Below are 18,310 nucleotides of genomic sequence, written 5' to 3' on the forward strand. Positions count from 1 at the left end.
GTTCATGCAGAAATAACTGCAGAAATGTGAGGGCTTTACATTTCATATGTGGAAACACAGGTTGTTTTTTTTTAACTGAGTTTTGAACATTGCAAGGACATGTCTGTATTTGATAATAAAAACTCAAGAAACTCTACGTGTTTGTAAAATGTTTCCTTTTTTTTCCTCTTTCTTTTTTTTCAAAAATTATTCTGAATCTGGAAAATTTCTTTAACCTTTCTTTGGAAGGTTTTCACTGGAAGTTCATACTTTGATTGACTTAATGTATTTCTTTGGGTCAAGGAAAAATCAGGTCAAGAGTAATGTATGTACACAGAATACATTAGCCTCAAGAGAAACAAATGAAAAGAGGCTGAATTTCGGAATTTGTCAGCATTGGGATTTGCGTGATCTCATCCCTCATGCTTTCACTATTCTGGCATGTAATTAAGATAAGTGGGTTGAGATGAAGACAATTTACTAAAATAACAAGGGAAAACTACAATAATAACAGAATACAAGGATATTAAAATATACAAAGTGAACAATATGTGTTTTCACACCACCCGATGTCCCAATGACCGGTACAGCCCGTCCCGAGCAGCGATCACGGAAACAAAACTGAGCGGCAAGCAAAGGAGCAAAAGGGAGCCAGCAAGGTAGAGGGAACGATGCCAGCAAAATGAGGGAGAAAGATGGATGCCAGGAAGGCAGATACCCGCCCTGGCCAGCTCCCATTATATGCTCAGCATGACTTTGATGTTTATGTTTCATGATTTCGTGATGCTTATGTTTATGATTCATGTTTATGGCATGGAATGCTCTCTTTGGCCAGTCTGGGTCAATTATTCTGTCTGTCCTTCTCCCAGCTTCCTGCATCTGCAAATGAGCGAGACTTGGAAAGCAGGACGGTGTCCTTGGTCTCATTCACAACAACTCGTATCATCAGGGTGTTTATCAACATTCTTCACAAACGAAATCCAAAACACACCAGCTACTGAGAGGAATATTAACTCCATCCCTGCCAAAACCAGGACACCCAGAGAGCCAGTTTCATTTATTATTAACTCCCTGGATGCTGAGTTGACTTGTTTGATAGCCTGAAAAGAAAAGGTTGAGTGTCTGCACAGCTACATTCTAACAGGCTTCTTACTTGATATTTTTAGAGATAATCTCAACACTTCACAGTTGTCAAGCTTCTTGATCTTTTTATAGTTTGATTTACATAAATGTAAGTGTTTCTTTCCTCTAAACAAACATCCAAGCAATTCAAGGCTTAATTGATTGCCAGTCTCTTTCAAACGTAGCAAGAAAAGGCTAAAGATGAGAAATTATACCAATAAATGAATGTCAGAGAGTCTGTGTTTATCTGAAAAAATATTTTTGGCAAGTTCTGCACTAGCTCAGCCAGGGAACACTCTATTATAATAATGCTTAGAAACTACCAAATAAGTTTGAAATCCAAATATTGCATTACTTCTGAAATCACATAAAGAATAAATAGTCCAGTGCTGGTGATTTACAGCAAACTGTTAATAGCTTAAATCATCCGTTCAAAAACTAATGCATTCTGTAGAACTCTGTATTGTGGTCTCTGTTTCCTAATGCAATCCATAAGAATCCCAATGTAAGATACAAATCACCATCAAGCGTCACAAATTAGACAGAAAATAGTAGATGCAATCACTCAGATAAAGCTTACAGAGATTTTACTTGTTTAGAAGGATAAGCAGCCAGATTATGCTCCTAGTACACCATTCCACCAGTGCACCGTCACTGATTTGTAATGCCAATTCCCAGTTTAAGCGAGATCTCAATGCACTTCTCCCCCTTAGAATTACTCTGCCAATCTAACATTCAACCTACAGCTCCAGTGGTAGCATGCTGATTACTCTGCTCCATCAACATTTATGGTAATTTTGTGAAAGGATAGACAGTAGGCCAAAATTTCCATCCTGCAGAAATATCTCATTTCCAAAACTGCAGTGAGAAGAGAAGGGAGAAGGGGTGAAGCTGCTTTTTGTTCAGTATCAAAGTGAAATTTCAGCAGTAAGAAATTTTCCAGAGAAGGGAATGAAAACAAAAGTTGGAAGCATGTAAAAAGAGATGTGTTAATATTTCTGGCATGGCAAGAATAGTCCACAGTCAACCTGAGGAGGATGGCAGTGATGCTTGTCTGCCAAGCAGTCCAGAGCAACAACCATGTGTGGGGTCCAAGGGAACGAGTGGCCCAGAAATGGCTGGCTTGGGGGAATCCTTCCTGCAGACTTTACCTGTTGGAGACAACAGAATGCTTCAATTCAATGAAATATGCATTTTCCAATGAAAATCTGACCTTTCTAAAAAAATTCAACTGGATCTAAATTCTTAGGCATCCCATATCTCCTTTGCTGTTATGGCTTCCATGTAACAGCGTTTGCAGCATGTTCTATTCTATCTATATTGTATACTCCACTATAATGCTGTCTGAAACTACATTTTAATCTGATTTTCTTCTCCCCTAGGTTGGTAAGAATTACAGAATTGCTCCCTAGAAGCCAGTGAATATAGACTAAACGTGAAGACAGCCAAAACTCTACCTCCTTTCTAATTTCAAGAGTGGCGTGTTTACCCTTAGCCCATTCCAGATGTTTGCTTTCAGCTGTTATTGGCATATGAAGACAGCTCACTAATGGCCCATTATGAGATGAAAAAAGTGTTTAGTGATGGATTGTATTTATTTTGGGTGCACATTCAGAGTGCAGAATGGTATAATACAGTTATTTTCTATGTATCTTAATGCAATGGAGGCAGGTTGCTTATATTGTATTTTGCATTTCAATATCAATTATTTTCTGACTTTGTTTGTAAACAAGCATTCAGAAGAATTGAATCATAGAGCATCACATATGAACAGAATGGAAAAACAGATTTAATGCAAATATTCTGAGCAACAAAGGCCAAATGTAGAAAAAAAAAGATAAAGCTAAATATATTAATCTCCATATATATTATTTTAAATGTAGTGACAGATGAGCTTCGTAAATATATTAATCTCCATATATATTATTTTAAATGTAGTGACAGATGAGCTTCGTAAAAGGCCTCATGTGACTAAGTCTTTTTACCTGAAGAAACGGTAATGCTCTATGTGCTGAAAATGAGACAGCACATATATTATATCTACACCAAGAGCTTTTTGCTATGGTTACAATGCTAACTGTACTTCTGTTTATTGTCAGGCAGAACTGTGTTGAGTGCTTTTCATCCGAAGTATTCTATGAGCATGAAGAAATGCTCTACCAAACAATATTGCCCTGAATATACAAGTGAAGCATGTGTACAATGGCTTTTTTTCACTGATTATATAAGAAGTGTTATATTTTTCTGCTGGTTGGCCCTTGTTCAAAAATAGTGACAATCAACAGCATCAAACTAGGTATTTACATTCAGAGGTACTGCAGCAAAACAGTACTGAGTCTGCCCTCTGTCCTCCAAATTGACTTTTTATTTTTAGACTTTCTTACATCACTGAAGATCCAATTTTTGTAGAGGCTATTGATAGTTCCTAGTGTTTCAAATTCCTTGACAGTTGAATATTTCAAGGATATTTTAAAATTTAAGTTAACATTATTTGTTAATAGAAAGGGTAGAAAATTATAAAAGTACTAAGAGGCAGCAGTACAAGACATCTATTCTCTAGCAGGACACTCTGATGAATAGAACTATTAAATCGATGTACTAAGAGTATTTTACTTGAGACATGTAATTTTAAAGTTAACTTAGAAAGAAAATACATTACCCTTAAGGACATTGAATTTTCTTTGTCATAGCAAATAAATAAAGTAGCAAATACATTTATTGCATTTTGCTCTTCCTTTCTGTAACAAGATCAGACATTTCTATTAAAAATTGTCAATCAATTTCTGTTATAATTTGACAAGATATATTTGGTAATATATAGATTACCAAACAGACTTCTTTCAATTAATACAGAAGATAAAGAATAAAATTATATAAATTGTGTTCAATTAGAAAATTAGGATTTTGAGGGTACAGCATCATTGAAATATGAACTGAAAGAGGGTTCAAAAATGTCATGCAGTCTATCTTTTTTTCCTCCCACTGAGCACTTCATCTCATCATCTCTAGCACCCCTGACAAACATTCAGCAATGGCATTAGCCAGCATCAGGCATTTCACAAACTGATTAGCCATCTTCTTCCTACGAGTCTTATATTTTGGAAGGCTTTTCAAAATTACATCACTCTCCATGTAAACCAGACCAATTTCATCCTCTTCTATGCTTGGAAAACATGGAGAAGGAAGAATCACCACTCCTTTTCACAGTGTTCTAATCTGCAAAGGCGGTTACCAGATATGCTCTCAGCCTTCTTTTTATTTAACTGTTCTGGTCTTCATAATTAATTTAAAAATATTATTCTGTAAGAACATTTTAACTCACTTGAAGATAGCCTTTTATGATATACACTTTTAAACATTTATTTAATAATTTCTTTCTGAATATTAATTATTCAGTGGGTTATTTTACCCACACAGTTTTCAAGAAAGCTATTAATTGGATAAATTATTCCTTTAAAGTGTCAAAGAAGTAACACTCAGTACTAAGCCACCTTCTATCAGATGCATTGCTTTACATGCAGATAAATACCTGTTTGATAAATGCATGTTAAGAAGCAGCTTGAAAGGAATTGCATTGTCTAAAGTTTACTGAAATCTTTAAAATTGAGGTCTAAAGATCATCACAATTATTTCCCATCATCTATTTTTACAAGAGCTGCAAAGTCAAAACAGGAAGATAGAAGCTTATCCCACAATTAACCTTTTGTACTAAACAGTGCTAAAAGTCTGCAGAAAGAAGAAAGTTCCCTCATAAGCATTCTGAGAACATTTACCTCACCTTCAGTGTCTAATAGGGTTGTTTTGTTGTCACTCTGAAGGACACAATACCTCAGTGAGGTATTTGGGAGGCGCTGGAAATAAGCAACTGGCAATAATGTGATAATGCCAACTGCAACAAAAACATCCTGGTGAAAATCAATATCCTGGTGAAAAATAATGCATTGTTTTTTCAGTTATGCATAAAATTGATTTTTTTTTTTGTTACAGGCAGCTTTTGGCTGTTTAGTTTTTCACAATCCATGGAAGAAGCTGTTATTTTGTCTCATTAACATTACTAGACTCCTTTGATCCTTGCTGAAGAGAAAAAGCTTGTACCCAATCTGTGTTAATGAAGTTAATTCATGAAATGATTAAACCTCTTGCTGGAGTTGAGCTACTTTGTTTTTCACATTTCACTTTATCATTACAACTTTTTAACAGAATTGGTCATTTTCAGAGTAAAAAAGAAAAATTGCTGGAAATATGAAATGGATTGAGGCAAGACCATGCAATTAATAACTACATAAGGTATGAGGAAACCTGTACGCTGTAGATCATATACAATGAGATTCTCATTAATATGAAAACTGTAAAAACTAAAGAAATTCCGTCTGACTTCCAATTCAGAAATGTTTTGGAGTTTTTTTCTCTGTACATCTGCTTCTTCTGACTATTTAGAGCTGGATCTCACAGCATGGCAGCTTTTGTGACCACTTAATCCACTACAAAAAAGTTCTGAGAACTATCCATGTAGATGGAGTATGTGCTAATTAGCACGTAAGATATGCAGAGGCCCACCACAAAATCTGCACTTTAACTCAGAACTTGGAACAAATCAGTTACGGGAAAATTATCACTTCAGGACAAATGTAAACAGCTTTTGCTTTCAAGATTACTGATAATATAACTAGCTTTTAGATAGGAGATATAATGCTGAAAAATTTTTCTTATCATGCATCCTAAAAGTACTAACAGAGAATTGTACATCTTTTCTGAAAGTCTGTTTTCAGACTACAGCTTTCTTGGATTTATCATCCTCTGAAGAAAACCAGAAAACACAGTGATTTCCTCTCTGGAAATTCAAAACAAATAGATAACACGAATGCATCCAGTGCAAGCAGTAAATATGATAATAAGGTCAAGTTTTATTTTACATTGAACTTTCACGTCCACAAAATCCTTGTCCAAGGCAGGATGAAATTAAAGCCTTACCATATTGCGTAAGGGTGAGAGTAAGCCATAGCAACACCAATGAACTGCTCTTTCTTGATATACATAAGATGAGCAATAAAAAAAAAGAATAGCATCTTTTGATGTCAAGAAGTACTGATGAAAGGAACAGGGATGGATTTTTATTGGTAGTACTTAAGGTAAAGGTAGAAAGAGAAGCAGTTACAAGAAAGTGCTACCAATGAGGACCAAGAAGGATAGAGAGACCAAAGTAGCCAATAGATATGTTTTTTCATACACCTTATCTTCAAGACCAGTTCATGCTGTTATCTTTGATAGCCTTACAAATCAAGCAGGGTTATTAGAAACTGGTGCAAAAATACATTTCAGAAGTGCAAAGTGTTTTTCTCACACAGAAATGATACAAGAACTAAATGCTCATTAAAATCAGAATTCTATTTCATGGTTGTTTTACAACTCTCGCAGCCAATTGAGTATAAACTCTAACAAAATATACTGGTAGTTCAGATAGATAACAGGTTAAACAAAGCCTAGGAATGTCTTGGTACCTAAACAAAAAGGTAGCATTTACTCTTAGATGCAAGTTGTAAACAAAAGAAGATATTGGAGGCCTAACTCTTCTCTTCCTCCAGCTGGAGAACTACAGGAGTGATTCAAATATGCTTCAATATTCTCATTATTCAAGCTCAGACATAACAAAGATGTTTCTTTAGAAAACAGAAAGGGTTAAAACATGGGCTATAATCAAATATGCCTTCATTTTTTCCACAAAAAGAATCCCAGTTTGTCTTGGACATAGCCTCTTCCTGTTTCCAACGGGCACATCCGAATTGGGTGGCCTTAGCACTCTCCCTAACCTTTGGAGATCTTTCCTGCTTCTGAACAATGTGCAGTCATTCCTCCAGAAGATGCCAAAGTGGCATGGAAGTCCTTAATATTAGGTCTGTCTTACACTTGGGCCAAAGAAAAGGAAATATTTGATTAAAAAATATGTAATGAATTTGAAAGTGTAACCTTCTCTGCCAGGGTTAAGTCTCAGAATGGAAGTAAATCCACCAAGAATTTTACTGTGTCCAGAAATAAAAAGGCCCCTCCGTCAAAAAGCCATTAAAACAAGCCATGTAACTACAGAGGTGAATTTATCTGCTTTCGATACAAGGGTAACAGTTAGTGATATAATACCTGTGTCAGGCTCTGCTGAGGTCTCTATGGAACCAGGACATTTTGTTCTCTTCTTGTCGAGAGCTGTAATACAAATTTTAGACACCTGAACCACATTTTTAGTCTCATCTACTTCCTGATCATGCTCTGTGGAGCAATCTTACTTTCTGCTTTGTCAACAGTTTCATTAATCAACAGTTCAACCAAATATAATAATAGATGGATTATAGCTCTTTGGTCACCGCGTAGCATCAATAAGTGTTCACTGAACATCATGATTTTGAATTTAACCCTGGTATCTTCCTGCACTTAGTGAGTGTTTAATTAATAGGTAGCTTCCAAAGGATGCCGTCCAATTAACTTCTACAACCTAATGTATTAGTAATCTAAATAAGCAAAATGTATTAAATTATTCCACTGGTTCAACGTAATTTTACAAACCAAGAAAATATATATATATGTGTAGCTTGACATCTATACTGAGTTGGTTGCCTTCAGCCTACTTTTAAAGGTAAAGAGTGCTCCACTAATAAGGTAGTTTCACTGGTATCTCTGCAGAGACAATAACTATTTTTTACCTGAGTCTGACTTTTTCCTTACATGGTGTTTCTGTCTTCCAGTTTTGAGTCCCAGAGCAGAGAGACTAGGTGAGAAGATTGCACTTGGACCTGACAGGTTACTCCACCGCTGCGGACATGGTTTGTGTGTTCACTGTCGTCTTAAGGCTGCAGCCACTCTTTTCCAGCAACGATTTAGGGGGGTCGGTGTAGCCTGCAGTCACAGTTTGAGACAGACTAGGTCCTCATCTACAGCTCAAGACATAACCCAACATATTTTTCCACGGCAATCTCTAGCAATCAATTATTGACTCCAAGGAGTTTTAAACAAGACTTAAGGCCAATCCACAGAGACATTTGGTTACCAAATCCCCAACGAGATGAACAATAGCTAGAGTGCCAAAGTGCCTCTACTGTCTAGGTGTTTGACTGAATAAATATATTTAATAGCACGTTTTCTAGAAGTTGCACAGAAATATGGGAATGCTTTTCTGAAAAAAAAAAAGTATCTCCTAATATATCCAATAAGCAAAAATATAAAATAGTTACAGAGCATTTTGGTACTTCAGGTTATATTATTTTACGCAGACAAGTGCAAATGTGTTCATTAAAGCACTAAGAAACGTGTTCCAAACTTACAGTCCTTTTTATGATGTCATATTAATGCAATAAGATAAAGAATATAAGCAGACAATAATTACATTAGTCACTTCACACAATCAGTTTTCCTTACCTTATTTAATTGTATTTCTATCTCTTCCACAGCCTCTTCTAAATAGGCTTTTCATAGTAATTTACAGAATTTTAATTTTATAAATATCTATTTATACAATTTTAATTTTCATAGATATCCATTTTAGCTCTATATAAATACTTACAAAGTTGCTCCTTCTACTGTTCTCGGGTTCACTGGAATAGATAAGGAAGGAGACATAACAAAAGATACAGAAAAACTATCTGAAAAGGAGGAAACAATAGGAAACCCCTGAGTCCTTCATCTCAGAACGCTACATGCCATTAAACACTCCATATTTAGTCCCTGTCATATCACTGATTCTGTGATGAAGCTTGTACTCTTTTTTATACAGATATTGGTTCTGTACTGGTATATCATTTTGTGTCGTATATAAAAGACCTTAGCATGCTGATACTTCTGACAGATTTAACTTTTTTTCTAGACTGTCATCTCATTTATATGGCCTTGTTTTAATACTTGACCATCTCCTGGAAACTGTTCTTGGCATTTAAATCAGATTTAAGATGTTCCCTTAGACTTATTTGCATCCTAATCAGTACATCCTTTACTTTCCTGTGGGAATTTATTATCATCCTTTACCCCTACTTGCAGCTTATCGTTTTCCATATATCAAGAATGTCCTTCCTCCTTCAAATCCCTATTTACCTAACTTGCTTGTACTAATTTCCTCACAAATCATCACTGCTTACCTGAGAGGTAGCTGCCATAATGATTCTCCTGTATTTAACATCAGTCAAAGCCACTGAAGGAAAAAGGACATGGTTTTAAAAAGCTTCTAACGATCCTAACACTCAATTTTAAAAGGCTCAATTTTCAGAAAGCTCCTATTACTCTCTGACAATTCACTTTGATCAGGTATTACGCTGATTGTCTAATGTGACTCATTGAAAAGCACTAGTTTGGGAAGAAAAAAAATAATCAAATACATCATTACTTGTGATACCGATAAATCCCTCTAAAATAATTCCATGATGAATAGCAAGCATTTGTTTGAATTCTCAAGTCTGCATTCAAATAAATAATTGCATAAATAACCAGTTGCAAATAAATAATCCCAGCAATAAATAAATTCTCTTTCATCAAACACTAAAAACATTTTTTTTTAAAATTAACTGAAGGAATTATTGTTGTTATATGAGCTTCCTTTTCAGGTAATGTTTACCTCCTCTGTCAAATGCAGGTTGTTTATATTGTGTATGACTCTTAATTTCTCTGTGAAAAATCATATGTGATGTCTCCTTTCCTAAATGTATAGGTGAGGATGAGTTAATTAATGCCTAACAGTTTCATTCATTGGTTTTCTGAACACAATCTAGACATAAAGATACTGTTAATTCATGTAAAGAAACAATTCCTACAAGTCCTAGATTTGCAAGAGATATCTTCTTGATGAAGATAGATAGAATATCATTAGACAAAAAATAAAATTGGGGTTTAAGTTTTGCCACGTCAAAATAGAACTTCAAGTATAAATTTTACACTAGCTTGTGGTTTGTGGTTTTTTTTTTACTTCCTAAATATTAATACTGGGCTAAATAAAATATGATATGCAATGTCTTATCAATGAAACCTTGCGCTCAACACCTACTCTCTTAAATTGGCTATGGATTGTAAATCACTTTAGTTGGAAAAAAAAATTACACCAATGTATGTCAGGGGAAAAAAAAAAAGAAAGCATAGCAAGTTACTTCTCCATATCATAACAAAAGGTATTTTATTTAAAAAAAAATAAAATAAAATAAAAGAAAGAGTCATTCTTCTTTACAGTTTTATAGGGAAAATATTCTTCACTCTAACACCAATGATGGACACAGAACAAACTCCTGGGTGCATATCTGATGTTACTATGTAAAGTGCTAGCACATATTAACCAGCAGTGGATCACTTTGATTTTGCAAGAGTAGTTTTCAGACAGCCAGCAGTATTGACTCTATATCCGTTGTTTTAAAAAAATCACTTCTGTGCTTTGATATTTGATCAGTAAAGGCATTAATTTTGTAGCCATGAACATCTGTCATTTCACCACCCCTCCAATAGCATCCACATGCCCACTACACTAATTACCAAAACAGTAATCAATCTGAACAGCAAAACAATTTATTGTATTTCTATTAGAAAATTAGTTCCATAAACAAAAGTTTCAGAATATTAAATATCAGGTTCTGACTAGTATTTAAATGAAAAATCATATCAAGTCAGAATGGTGAAAACTCAGTGCAAGTTTCATTCATTACAATAGAATTTTTGTTTTATCCAACTAGAAAAATCAGAAAAATACTGTAGTAAGGCTCTGACTGAAAGAAAATAAATTAAAATTGAGCTTTGGGTAAAAATGGTGTAGAGAAGGAAAGTCTTTTTCAGAGGGGCATCAGCTCTAAGAACACCTTCAAAATCTTTCTCACACAGTGAAAAAGAAGGATCCATGTTCCTGGAGTTAACCAGCTTCAGGGATTTCCAAACCTTTTACCTTAGTGTTCAGTTTTGATTGGGAAGAAGTGATGTTCAACAATGAAAACTGAAGAGAATTGCAGGACAACTTACATGATGAGTCTCAATATATACCTTGCATTTAACCCCCCTGTCAGAAAGATGATATTAATTTAGGTATTTGCGGCCCGTCAGGGAGTGCTAAGTGCCCAATTACACAGCAACTACTAAGCAATACTGATGTCGCACTGCCCACCACCATTTAGAATTTCTCTGAGTGGTGCTAGGAAGCATTCAAAAAACTGTCTTGTGCCTTGCTTCTCCACATATTGGTACAAATATTCGAGGTTTCTTTTATAGTATGAGAATGATATTTCACTCATGATCTTCAGAAAAAATAGAGTGACTGCTATCAGCAGAAACTGCAGTCACAAGGTCACAACGATTTAGAAACCATTTCAATTATATTTCCCAGGGTTATACTGTTTCTTTTGTGATGCTGTCCTACTAACCTTTAAAGAAATCATACATTTGCAAAAAAATCAGGAATGGCTTGAGGAGAGGAACAGTAGCCACAGATTTATGTATTATTTATGGATCTACTTCTCAAACTAAAGGAACAGGAAAAATTAATACGTTCTCTGCCTGAGGTTTTTCATCAGTAATAATACATTAGGTTTAATAATAGTAATCCAACACTATCATAAAATTCAACTCATTCCTATTTGCAACAAGTTTGTTGGCAGCTGAGGATGAATGTCTCAATTGAAGGCAAAAGTGGAGTGTTCTACAGCATTTTACACCTGGCAAAGTTTGGCAGAGGCTGGAGTAACGCCTTGGAGAACATTTAATGTGTCGCTCAGTTCTGGCCAGAAGTAGGTCTGCGTACCAACTGTTTGTTGTGTACACAGACACATAACGAGTAGGGTAAAGCCATATGCCACAGTACCATTTTGGCCTCCAATTCTCATTGAACTTTTAACTGCAATCATTGCCCAAGTACATTCGTGATCCAGATCTAGGTGTTCATATTGTATACCAGCAAGATGGCCCATACCCATCACTCAGACAAGCAGAACATTGTTTATAAATATAAGCTATTCTCATTGCTATTAGAAAAAGATCTGACACAGGGAAAAATCACTAAGGAAACAGACAGCAGCAATGAGGAAAGCTGACAATATTGATGATACGCCCTTGGGCAAGAAAAAAAGGTGGTTCTTCATCTTTCAGTGTGCCCCAGGCTGCTAGTGTGAAGCACAGGAAAGAAAGGCCAGAAAACTTCCATTACTGTTTTACACAATGCGTTTCCTTTCAGCTGAAAATGGTGAGAGGGATGGAAACAGCCACCCCTTCCAGTAATGGATATTTTTGCTATCTAATGTACATCAATGTAAATGATAGCTATAGTCAAATAAACTGCTGAAGCAGAAGAGAATTCAGGCTTGGAAAAGGATACCTTTTGCCTGTATGAAACACACTTGAGAGTCTCATTTGGAAGGAAACGTGTATCTATATAAAAGGGGAAATCATGCCAAAATATGGTGCTATATTTCTTGAAGGTCTTTTCCAGCCAAACATTAAACAATACGAGAAATTCAAATGGCTTCAGTTCCAAGGTCTTCTCACTCACACCTTTGTACTGTGACCATCCAACTGTGTTATTACATTCATTTGTTTTAGAGGAAAATTCATCATCTGTTTCCATACTGTCAATATGGTGCTTTAACTGTTTGGACATATGTCTTCCCGGGGTATACTGTGCATTTTATGGTTTTTTTTTTTTTAAAGTTGGATTATTTTACCATGCTTAATGGGCTTCTAAAGGAGTTAAGATGTAGTGTTACTATTGCCCTTGTATCCCTTGAAGCCATGAATCTGTAGCATTGTTTTTCTGAAAGTATTGGTTTTGCTACATAACGCCAAAAAGGAACTATGTGCTTCCTTATGGAGGGAGGAAAGTTATGCTGCCTTTATAATTCAGGAAATGAAATGGATTCTTCTTTCCTCGCTATAGGTTGCAGAAGTGTCAAAAATTAGGTCAAAGTCTGTGGTGACACTGCTAGCTCAACTGGAATCAGATGTTCCCATTCAGAGGAACAGTGATTTCATCTCTGGATTATCACTCTCACCACTTCAGCAGGAGATGTCTTAACCTCCCTGTGCCTCAATTCTCCCACCTAAAAAATGGTAGCAAATGACACTGATGACTGCCAATTGACAATCTGACTATCCTTAACCTTTCAGAACACCTTGTAATCTGTGCAGAAGAAAAGTATCATTTTAGATCACAGACATCATAAAAGTCCCAACATATCTAAAGACACCATAAGTAAATCCCTTTGACTTCAGTGGGAATTGTTCATGCTTGATGAAATACGGATGATGCACAGAAGCCTCTTGGCTATAAGAACTGGTAGTGACTCACCTGTATCTGCTCAAATTCCACCTAGAGAGGAAATAACTTTTTTTTTTTTGTGAAGTATTTTAACCTGGATATGAGTGTACAGGGTCTAGTATTAACTGGAAACCATTTCAGAATTAAAAGTATTAACAAATTTCACAATTAAAGGCATTCTCTAATGTTGAAATTCACTTAAATTACAGGAAGGAAAAAAAGAATATTCTGTGTTAACATAAATTTAACTTAGAGGATTGACTGGTATCTGAAAGTTATACTACGTGCTTGATTTTCTTGTATTCTTCCTTAAACATCCGCTGTCGGCCTTAGTTGCGAGGTGAAAGTTTGTCTTGAGCCAGTACCACCATTTATGTGTGCAAGTCATGTGACATTAATGAGGGAGGAATTATGACTTTGGTTTTCTAAATTTGGTTTTCAAATTTGTTTTGTGTGAGAGTTCTAAATTCTCATTTGCTCATGATTTACAGTGGCTGCCACAGGAATGCTTATATGCCAGATCATTAAGAAAGCACATACATTACAACGCACTACATATCAATGAAGTAGAAGCTGCGCTCACGAGAACTTTAAAATCTTGTGGATTCCAAAAAGTGCTTGAACCCTTGTAATCTCAGAGAAAATGCTTGGGATGATCAATATCAGTCTCCTAAGATGCCGAAGAAAGCACAATGACTCATTAAGTCTTGAGCAATTCTGGTTTGTTCTGACTTTAAACAGTTCAAATCCAACGGCTTTACATGGCTATTGTTAATTTTGGCAAGTAATTTACTATAATATGTATTATATTTCAGCATATTAAGAAGCCTTTATGAATGCAAACGTTCTGACCTCAAGATTTTGGTGACCTTTAAGAAAAACAAAAGAAACTAAGTTACTTTGCAGTTAAACCAAACTGTTAAATAGAAAAGAAAACCTCGTGGAAGCTTAAAGTGAATAAAAAGCTATTTTAAAATTAAAGGTCAACACCAAGAACTCTCTGAGAAGTAAAATTAAAATTCATCAGAAGCAATAATAAATTTCTAAGGGTTCCTAACTTGGTGATTATTTTAATGTTAAAAAGGAAAACGGAAGGTAGGGAACATATCTTTGTGCTTGAATTTCCATTGAGTAAACAAGCAAACAATTTATTGAGCTTTGCGTCCTTCTTAGGTCCTGGAGTATCTGTGAGCAATGCATACTGCATTAAATTTGTTTAATGTACAAAAAGTATCCAATGACCTTGCTGTGTCTCCCTAAGACAAGGGGAAAATAAAAAATGGCTTTGATTAACATAGACTAAAACAATTTAAAATGTTTAAGAAAATATTAAGAAAATAGATTTTAGTCTGAGACAGAAAACCATCATGGTTGTTCCAATTGCACTCAAATAGGTGTAGGTGAAACCAGAGACATTTTGGTTTAAGAAAAAAAAAAAGTCAAGTATTATATATTTGCTATATTTGCTGATATGAAACTGTCCTGTTCCATACTTACACGTTCTTCCTCTTCCCACCTCCGCTCTCATGGCACTGTCAGTCAGATTTGTTTGAATACATCAAGCTATTAGAAAACTCATCTCATAAAGTGTTGCAGAAAACTTTTTCTTGGTCAGCTTAATTTTATGCTGACTCAGCACAGAAGTGGCTCAGGCAGCAGTGAGCTCAGCCCAGCATCCTTGGGACCACATCCCAGACAAAAGTCCTAACCTCCAGTCTGCCTCTGCTAATATGCACAGAAAAGAGAAGAGTTCCTGCAAAAGGACTGAGGGACAAACCAAATGAAGTGGAACAGGAACCTGACCATATTTCCCCAATTCCATTTGTGTGCACTAAAGCGTTATTAGGTACTGTAAGAATGCATTTTTTCTTCTCAACATTTTAACCTGGACCTCAGACATTCCCTCTATTAAAATTTTTATTCAGCTCGATATATTTCTGTGAAACTTTTTGAGTTTCAGCAGAACAGCACATCCATCATAACAAACTACCTGCTTTGTTATTTTAATTAGCTCTGTTCTTGAGACTATGACTTTACCAAAACACAGACTTGCATTTATCCCAGTCCTCAAGAAAATTAAGAAATCCAGTGAACCTGAAGGGCTCAAGAGTGCAAGACTCCCTTCCTATTTAAACCCAAAGGGCTCCAATTTATAAGTCTCCAGCAATTACAGCTCCTTAAGAGGCTGTTATATTTACAATGCTAAAATAAAGTGAATGACAGTGAATATTTTAATAATCATAATTCAAGCAGGTTAATTCTGTAAATATTATTTATCAACATTTAAATGTCTTGGTCGTGTTATTGTTTTGTTGGGTTTTTTTTTAAGAAGTAAACAATGTTGCTTATCTGTCATCCTACTTATGAACTTGAAATCTGAAGGAATTTAGTATTGCACATACTCCAAACTTTTCAGAAATCAACTGCAAGATATGAAACAGAAAATGCAAAATTATCTTTAGATCAAAATAATAGTTCTCATATAGAAGAGTTCTCATATAGAATAGTTCTCATTCAACAAAATTCTGATTTATGTATGGAAATATCTACATGGCAGTATGATGCCACTATTTGATCTTATCCTTCCAGTTATCATATTCACATTTTGGGAATGAATCTATATTTTCGCTAGAGAAAGCATCCATGTTTTTTATCTGTCTCAGGTAAACTAGTTTCATTGTTCTTTGAAACATCTATTAAGAAATAAAGAAGTGACAAGAATAAAACAATATCTGAAACAATTTTTTTGCCTCACACATGCCCAATTAGAGCAATTTGTAACCTATGCGTAAGTTTGAGTGTAATTGAAATGTATGACCTTCAAAACATTATTACATATTGATTCTGCCAATTTATACCATAGGATGAAAAAGAAATTTGCAGTAAATTGCACTATTATTGCAATCAAATATTTCAGTTTCAGAAGAAACAAAGGTTTAGAGAAAGAGATAGAATAATTGAGCATATTCAGACAGGAGATTCTGGATGAGTTATGAATGCAAAGCAGTCTCTGCTTGCATAATGCTTAACACAACAATCATAGAAGTAATTGATTTCACACTGCTTTTAGGTTTCGTTTCTCATTACTAGGCAAAGGCAGTGATCATCTCATTTAGTTTCAATGCAAGAAATGACAATTGTTGCTAATTAATACAGAATATCTCTAATAATTTCTTAGATGTTTAACTTTCTAGATCTCTCAAATTTTTAAGTCCTTAAGTTGGAAACCAACTTCTCACATAATTGTACAACTTTTATTTTTTCTATATTATCTACTGAGAAAGGATAAGAATTGAAGAATAAAAAACGTGAGTTTGCCATGACAACTGCTGTGGTAAGATTTCCACATATCTGGGAAAATTTTCCTTGACTTTAGACTGCCTCTGCATCCACTCCTACCCTACTATTGCTTAATTTTCTTAATCTATGTTTTGCCAGGTACACCTGCCAGCATCTGATTAAGTTGAAATATGAAGCATTTGTTGTAAATGGTGTATGACCAGGATAATAAATCTTGTGTCAATATTCTGAGTTTTCCTTGGCAGTACCAATTCAGCCAAACACTGACACACAGCTTCAATGCCAGATACAGTTCAATTCAATACGATATGTGTGTGTCTGAATTTGGGTGCACTGTTGGGATTTTTAGAAGCAGCAATTTAGGGTACGCAGCTGTGTGCCTGTCCATCACCCTCCAAAATTCCAAGGCTTTGGAAAGCTCTACTGTTCATCTATAATACAATGGGACCACTTACTTTGCATTTTTAGAGGCATAACGTTAATTCCGCCTAATGCAAGAAGGTCACACATTTAAAACAAACATAACAGTGATCCGAATGGAGCAAGGAACTGTACCTTAATACCTTAAAATACGAAAAGACTATGGTAATATTTAGCAACTCTGTTTTTAAATCTATTGCTTTAAAAAATGAAAAATAAATTCTTGAATTGATATTTTTTTTTCAAAAGATCCTTCTAAAAAGTTAAATAATGGAATCCTCTCTCATACTCATTTATATTCACGGAGTCACTGCAGATACCTGACCAGATCATCATGTATCTGCTTTAAGAGAGAGCTATTACTTTCTGCTCAATGCCAAATATATTCTATCCTACAGCAGAATTGTTAGCAAGAATACATGTCATCCAGCCATAAACCTACACAATGCACTAGCAGTCATTTGAATAAATATGCGCAAATATTTTGCCAAAATACCATCCACTATGTCACAATCTTTCAGGGAACAGCACGTGTTTCCACTGAATATAGAATGTGATTGACAGTGAGTTTTCCTCAGGGCATTACCTGGTCTTTTCTTTCTCTCACCCCAGTCCTACAGGGCTGGGCATACATTAGCAAATCTATTCCGTGGGCAGGCTTGGCTATCCATCATAAGCCTGTCTGTTAATGAGTTGTTTCGTCTGAGTAAGATACAAAAACAGGAATGACAAAATCAATATCTTTTTATGCTGAAAACAGGGGAAAGAATCAGTACAATACATCTCAACTTACATAAGCTATCATAGAAATCTTTTAACTGTTTTTTTTTTTGTCCTAATTATTATGTGAACAGCCTTGCAGTACCAGTACTTTCAATTTTCTTTAATACAGTGTTGTTTGTAGAGAGTTTTTTTCCACTCTAGAAGACATGAAGCATTTTTTAAAAGTCAGAGTAAAGTATTTTCTGCATACCCTATCTAGAAAAAAGCCATATTGAGTCATTAATACTTGTCAGGACTGTCACAGATTTGGTTTGGATGGAAAAATAACAGAGGTCAATTTTTGACAGTATTTTCTACCCTGTTATAATAAATAGCTACCATTTTGGGTTTTGAGGACTATATTAAAAAAAAAATATTTGGTCATCTTATAGACCAGGGTAATCTTCATGTCACATTAAACACTTTTTTTGGTTAGAGAATGGGTCTTTAAGCAGTCCTGATCTACTCCTCACATCC

At 35.2% G+C, this 18,310-nt stretch overlaps 1 long non-coding RNA gene across 1 annotated transcript; it reads right to left on the reverse strand.

Moving 5' to 3' along the window:
* Window positions 1-810: 810 nt before the first annotated feature.
* LOC147598579 (uncharacterized) lies at window positions 811-17,753 on the reverse strand. The gene is made up of 5 exons (XR_015260454.1): window positions 17,658-17,753; window positions 9,216-9,268; window positions 8,648-8,678; window positions 7,234-7,296; window positions 811-2,252 (listed from the first exon to the last, which is right to left on the reverse strand). It is a non-coding gene; the product is annotated as an uncharacterized LOC147598579 (long non-coding RNA).
* Between the last annotated feature and the right edge of the window lie 557 nt (window positions 17,754-18,310).

The sequence above is a fragment of the Chlamydotis macqueenii genome, chromosome 17 (assembly GCF_036417535.1).
Source record: "Chlamydotis macqueenii isolate bChlMac1 chromosome 17, bChlMac1.mat, whole genome shotgun sequence".
Lineage (NCBI taxonomy): Eukaryota > Metazoa > Chordata > Aves > Otidiformes > Otididae > Chlamydotis > Chlamydotis macqueenii.